We start from the raw sequence: 7,726 nt of genomic DNA on the forward strand, positions 1-7,726 counted from the left end.
AAGGGTTGGACAATGGAAGATAAATTCTGAAGGGATTTGGTAGAGGAGAAGGGGTATCCTGGTGGAGTGTGGAGCTGGGAAATAAGTGGGTCAAGGCACTGGGCCAAGGGCAGGGACAACACTGTAACTAATGGTTAACTCCACAATGAGGGATTTATCTTTCACTGCTCCATAAATTGCTTGCCTGTCAGATACTCTTCTAAATCTGAATATTTAGATTGAGACAGACTAGGAAGAAGGATTGGTCATCCACTTCCGAAATAGCAGGCCTATGAAAACCCTATGTACAACACAACACATGTAGACTAGCAGAAAAGGCAACCTAGATAGAACTACCAAGTATGGAAATACAAAGGAAGAGGAACAGTTGTAAGTAGACACTAGTGATTGGAAAATGTAATGTGAGAACCATGAATGTAGGAAAATTAGAAATTGTTAAGAAAGAAATTGGAACTCATAAATATTGACATACTAGGCACTGGAGAGATGAGATGGACTGGCATGGGGCATTTTGAGTTAGATGATCATATGATATATTACTCTGGAGATGAAAAGGTGAGGAAAAATGGGGTTGCTTACATAGTTAAAAAAGTAATTTCTAGATCCATCTTGAAATACAACATTTTGAGTGACAGGATTTTATCCATATGCTTACAAGGAAGTCCAGTGAATACCACTATCATTCAGATATACGCACCAACAACCAGAGTCAAAGAAGAAGAAATAGATGATTTCTACCAACTTTTACAGTTGGAGATCGATCGAACATGCAATCAAGATTCATTGATAATAATGGGTGACTGGAACGCAAAAGTTGGAAACAGAGAAGAAGAATCAGTAGTTGGAAAACATGGACTTGGTGACAGAAATGAAGCTGGAGATAGAATGATCGAATTTTGTACAATCAATGACATATTCATTGCAAATATGTTTTATAAGAAACATAAACACAGTCTATACACGTGGATTTCACCCGATGGTATGCATATGAATCAGATCAGATCAGAAAAATAATATTAGTAGAATTAATAAAAAGATTTAACATGTCCATTATACATGTCCATTATAATTAATCTTTTCTTTACTTTGCAGCTATGTCTCAGTATCCTGAATTTTATTTTTAAATTTCCATATTATCATACATTTCTAATGCATAATCACAACCCAACATCTCAATTTACTAAAATTTTTATTTTCTTACTCTAATTGTCTAACTTGATCTAGGTCAGCTAGTGTCTCCTATAAACAAAAAATTCTAAAAGTCCCTATATTGCTACCAAATCACCCTACACTCTATATTCACTAGATCATTCTCACTATTGGTTTGGCAATGGTTTCTGTGAATTTGATGAGACATTACTTCTGTTACAATGTGTGATGAAAGTAAAAGAATTTTTCAGATGGAATTAAGACTCTAATAAATTGGGCTAACGCTAAGGGTTGTTTTAGTTTTTTTTTTTTAAAGGAATTATTTAAAGTGGTACTGATCATTGTGTCTTCTTATAAAGATCTACTGTTCAAAGAAACTCATTCCTTTGAAAAGTCAGAACGATTCTAAGCCCCAGCCCTGACCTCGGCTGCAGGGCAGGCTCTAACTCACAGTGACCCCACTGTGCTGAGTAGGACTGCCCCAGAGTTTTCTCAAGATTGTCAACCTTAGCAGAAGCAGATTGCCACATTTTATGTCTGAGAAGTGTCTTGAGGTTTTGGAGCACTTATCCTTTGGTTATAACCCTATGTTTAATCTACTCCAATGCCAGATCTCCTCTAAAGTACCAGAAACTTTCTCTAAAGAAGAGGGGAGTAAATATTTGGTTTAAGCCAGTAAAATGGGCCTCTGAGAAAAGAACTGTTGTTGTTTGGTGCTGTCAAGCTGAGTATGACTCATAGTGACCCAAGGATCAGCCATCCTGAACACCCCCTTATCCTGTGCCATGCACATCATCACGGACACACTAGAGCCCATTGCTGAAGTTACCAGACACCATGTCAATCCATCTCGTTGGAGCTCTTCCTCTTCTTCACTGACCCTCTGCCTTCTTTCCAGGCATGGTGTCCCTATTCAAGGAATAGCATTGCCTAGCTACATGAACAAGGAGCAACAGAAAGCTTCACCATCTTTGCCTCCAAGGAGAGGCAGACACCACAGATTCTGCTGATGTCAGACCCTGATTTCCAGAGAATAAGATTGGACAAATGGAAATGATGAAATAGTTACACACAATAGAGAGTATCTGAGACTATAAAATAAATAAATTACAATATTTGAGGTTTGTAATGGTGTACTTAAAATAATATTAAAAACAGGCTTGTTTAAAAATTACTTTAAAGAAGGTTTAGCTGCTGATTGAAAAAATGGCTGTTCTTGTTTGGTGCCGTCGAGTCGTAGATGACTCATAGCGACCCTATGAACGAAAGGCCTGAGCACTGTTCGCACATAGAGTTTCCGGAGGCGAGCCATTTCGGAAGTGGATGCCACTCCTGCTTCCAGAGATGGTTGTGGAAGTGAGAATTTAGGTATAAAGTTATGCAGTGGGGAATTTAGGTGAATTCAGTGTTAGTTTACTAGTAGGTATGATGGAGAAAAGCAGGTAAGACTTTATTATAAAGGACCAATAACAACAACTAGTAAATCTACATTGTGTATATAGTTTAAGGGAATGTTAAAATTGACAATTGGGGGGGGGATAATAGTGGAGTCAATAGAATAAAAGATTCAGTTCAAATAAGTTTTCAGTGCAGAACTCCCTGAGTAAGACACTAAAACATTTTGTTGTTGTTGTTATGCACCCCTAAGTCCCCCAAACTATAAAATGTCTTTTATTGTTTGTAGTTTGTGTTATGTACCTTCAAGCTGGAATTGACCCACAGCTGATCCTCCCGTGTGTTTTGAGAGACAGTGAATTATATGGGAGGAGATTGCCCATCCTTCTCTCATGAAGCAGCTGGTGGATCCAAACCATGTGTCTTCAGGACACCATGCAGCTTCTTGCAACTAAGCCACTAGAGCTGTTTGCAGGAGTAAGTTATTCATAAAAATCTTTCCTGTAAATCATATAAATTCAGTTCCCTAATAAACATATTGAGAAAGAACAACACAATTAAAGTGTTGTTGTTATGTACTGTTGAGTCACTTGCAACTCATAATAACCCTATGTACAATATCCTGCTCTATCCTGACCTACCCTACTTCTCTGACACACCACCCCCATTATTCCTGTCACTGAGTCAATCAATCTTATCGAGGGTCTTCCCCTCCTGTGGTGTTCCTCCACCCTCCCAAGTATAATGTCCCTCCTAGTAACATTCCCAATGTGTGTCAGAGGGAGTCTCAGAAATGTTGCCTCCAAGGAGCAGCCTGATTTCACCCTCTCCAGGATAAACTTGCATATTCTCTTAGCAGTCCATGGTATACTCAATACTCTTCTCCAGCACCACAGCTCAAAGACATCATTTTTCCTTCCATCACATCTAGTCATTGTCCAGCTTCTGATGCATAGCATGTAATTGTGAAGACCATGGCCTGGATCAGGCATATCTTAGTCTCCAGACTGACACTGTTGCTCTTTAGTAATTTGAAGAGGTCTCTGACAGCCTACTTTCCCAAAGCAATTCTCTTTGATTTCCTGGCTGCTGGTATCAAGATTCCTGACTGTGGAGTCAAGCAAACTAAAGCTGTTAACAATTTCAATTACTTCACCGTCCAGCATGATTCTGCTAATTGTCCCTATGGAGACATTCTATGTTTTCTTGATGTCGAGCTTCACTCCATATTTAGAGCTGCAATCTTTGACCCTCTGCAGCATGTGCCCTCCTCAGTATCAACAAGTAAAGTTGTGTCATCTGCATACTGCAGGTTCTTCCTCAAACCATGATCCCACATTTGAGCTATTAAGATAATAATACAATCACACGGGGAGGAAAGTTGAGGAAGTGGGCTGGAAAAGAGGAAAATGGAGAGTGAGCTAGTTTTCACTGGGGTTTTTGATAGGTTGTTGGATTTGTTTGGGTTTTGTTTTTTTTTTGTCACAAAAAACTAAAGGGAACATTCTTCGGATGCTTTTTAAGTTACAGACCACTTTGATCTAATCACATTTGATTCTTTAGCAATTCAGAGTGGAAGATAAAACAGATACTACTCTCAGTGTTTGAAAGATGAAGAAATGGGGAATATGGATAATGAAGTGTCAGAAGTCTCAAAGCTAGTAAACACCATAATTGAATCAAAATGCATATCTTCAAATCCTTGATTTTTTCTCAGAATCATACTGTACTTAGATGTTTCTAAGCTTCTAAACTTAAAAACAAAACAAAACAAATGAAGCACAAAACCAGAGAAGAAATACATGATTTTGGCACATCCACCTTCTCTAGATTATATGTAGAGAAAGGTGATAGGTAATTGGGTGACATATGAACTGATAGTTAAGAGAGATAACAACTATTTATCTAATAAAGTATTACACAGTTTTGTTTCAGTAGCACTTTTTTCTTTTATATAATTTTGTATTACTATTAAGAATACAGCTAATGATAAACTTCAACAAAAGTTCTTAATATTCTGCTGAATTACTCATCATTATAGCTTCCTACAAAGTTTTCACTTAATTTGGAGAACATCATAGCTGCTCATTGTAACATATTTTAATTTTATAGTAACAGTAGTTTAAATACATAGGTAGGTATTTGGGTGATGTTGTGCTGTCATTACGTTTGAATTTCTAAATCAACATGTCAGAAAAACTTATGAAATGTAATCAGAATCTAGGCATTCCTGTTTCTTGTGGAATAAGAAGAAAAAAAGCCACATTTCAAGTGCAGAAGCACTACTTTGCCTACAACACAGGGAAAACTATTTGTTTGATAGCTCTCCAAATAAATCCTCATGATTTCAAAGCCATTTTTCTCTCTTCTTCCCAAGTTACCAAAATCAAAGTAGCTCTTATAAAATATGATGGGATTTGCACAGCTGCCTGTATTTTAAAAATAAACAGAAATTTAGGAACAGACATGTGTACTGTAAAAAATAAAAACAAATTGTTGATTTTTAGGAACAGCTGTATATAATGAGGTGATTTTCTTCAAGTTAAAGATGGACAGAAAACCACTTATTTTGAAAGCCTGCTTATAACTTCAGACACTGATTTCCTCAATAAGGAAGTTGGTGGACAGTGAGAGATCCTGATGGAAGCCTTGGAGTTCTCCCTTGAAAAAAAACCCAGTCTGAAGTTCATCCATATTCCATAGGTAGTTAAGATTCAAATAAGGAAAATATAACTGCTTTTCAATTTTTAGTGATTAGATTGTGATATAAACTATCTTACATTATGATATAATAATAACGCCTATGGAATTGTCCTTTTCATAATCTAACACTATCACATATGTACACGCTTGTTAAAAGTCTGTGTCTAAAACCTATAATTAATCCACATAGGGATGTGTAAAACAGGCAAGAGCAATGGCTTTACCTTTTTCTTTGTATATATCTAGTTGAAGTAAGTCCAAGCATTTGGTGATTAAGTATAAATCATTTTATTATACTTTTTCAGAGACAAGTTCTTTTACAGTCTGATGAATTCTTGTCTGTGGGTTTAACATATTCACAGATGAAATTTATGAAATTCATAAATAGCTATAGTACCTCAGACATTGAGACCTATTATTTTCCTCTCAAGATCCCCAACATGTTCCTTCCTCCATTTTCTATTTATTGGTCACTAGAAATGTATGTTTAAATTGAGATCAGCTTTGGGAGAATGGTAATAATTTCCTCCATTTCACCATCACACAGTAACTCTTTAGTGCCTCATTTCCCAGTATAAGTTTCGGTTTGCTAAAATGCAGTTGATACTTTCAAAGGATACCAGTGTCATAATGGTTGCTGAATCTAAGCAATCTTGTTCTATCTTAATTTGTTCAGCTTTAATATCATACACCTTTAGTAATCTAAAGTTTAGAGTCAGAGAATGTAAGTTACTTGAGCACGACTCATAGTGACCCTGTAAACAAAAGATCTGAACCCTGTTCTAGGCCACACCATCCTCATACTTGCTGACACTCAAGATCCCACTGCAGCTGTCAACCATGTCAATACACCTGGTTGAGGGTTTTCCTCTCCTTTGTCAACACTCCACCCTTCCTAGCATCAGGTCCTTCTCCAAGGAATAGGCCCTCTAGCAACATGACCAAAGTATGTGAGGTGAAGCTTCATCATTCTTGCCTCCAAAGAACAATCCTGCTGCATCCTCTCCAAAACATACATATTTGTTCATCCATAGGATATTCAGTGATCTTCTGCAGCGCTACAGCTCAAAGGCATCAATTCTTTTTCTGTCTTTCTTATTCATTACCAGACTTAGATACATAATAGAGGTGATCTTTTGAGAGTAAAAGAAACACTGGCAAATAAGTGATAAAACAATATTACTAATGATGATGAATCATTTCATAATTAAAACTGCAATTTTCAAAACATAAATATAATTGTTTCACTTCCCTGTCTAATCTTTATATCTCTCTTTATTTTTACTCTACACATCTGGACATCACAAAACTCACACTCATTGTGGTTGAGTTGGAAGTGACTTATAGCTGGCCCTCAAGGACATTTTCAGAGACTGTAAATTACACTGATGAGGTTGTACATCTTTCTCCCTCAGAAAGGATTTGAATTATTCTCCTTTGGGTTAGTAGTACTTCTCCCTACTGACAATGCGAACATATCTTTTGCATTTCTCAAAGTTGGTCTTAGTATTCTTTATTTATTTTAGCTATATTTCTTGGTAACCTCATTTATTTTAGGGACTAAAGATAAAATAACTCACAAATCTGTATTCACACCCTGAATTACTCCTTTAAATTTTCCATTCTTGATAGTATCCAATCAAGTGTCCCATACTACTCCAAGTCAGTATAATGAAAGTGGCATTCATCTCTTTCCTTTTTTTGTTTACAATATTATATAAATTTTCTTATTGTTACTAGATGTAATGTTATTATGTGCTATCGAGTTGTTTGCAACAACCCTAAATAAAAATAGCTCTGAACCCTGCCCTATCCTGAGCCAATTTCATTGTCTCTGACACACCTACCTCCATCACCCCAGTATTGAGTCAATCCATCTTATTGAGGGTCTTCCTCTCCTGTGCTGTTCCTCCACCCTTCCAAGTATGATGTCCCTTTCCAAGGTCTAGTGCCTCCTTGCAACATGTCCAAAGCCTGTCAGACAGAGCTTCAAAATCCTTGCCTCCAGGAAGTAGTTTGGTTTCACTCTCCCCAAGACAGACCTATTTGTACTCTTAGCAATGCAATTTGTCTTTTGATATCCTAGCTACTGGTACCATGAGTGTTGATTGTGGAATGAAGCAAGCTGAAGCTGTGAACAATCTCGATCTCTTCTCCATCTATCATGATGATGTGGCTAAATATTTTTTCCAATGCATCAGGCCCCCATGTAATAGACCAGTACTGCCATGTGGAGTTCTCTAGACTACAATCCTTGAAGAAACAGATCTCCATATTTTTCTCCAAAATAAACTTCTGAGTGGGTTTGACTGTCAGACTTACAGTTAGTATTATCAGAAGTCTTTTTCTCTGTCATTATTCCATATCAATATCTGATTTATTGAAATATGCTGTGGATATGGCTTTCCAATCATTCCTGTGTGATTATTTAGAGTTTGAACGGTAACTATTTTTTTTTGCCCAGAGTCTGAATTTTTTC

The sequence above is a fragment of the Elephantulus edwardii genome, unplaced genomic scaffold (assembly GCF_000299155.1).
Source record: "Elephantulus edwardii isolate Elephantulus edwardi_28Jun2011 unplaced genomic scaffold, EleEdw1.0 scaffold00081, whole genome shotgun sequence".
Lineage (NCBI taxonomy): Eukaryota > Metazoa > Chordata > Mammalia > Macroscelidea > Macroscelididae > Elephantulus > Elephantulus edwardii.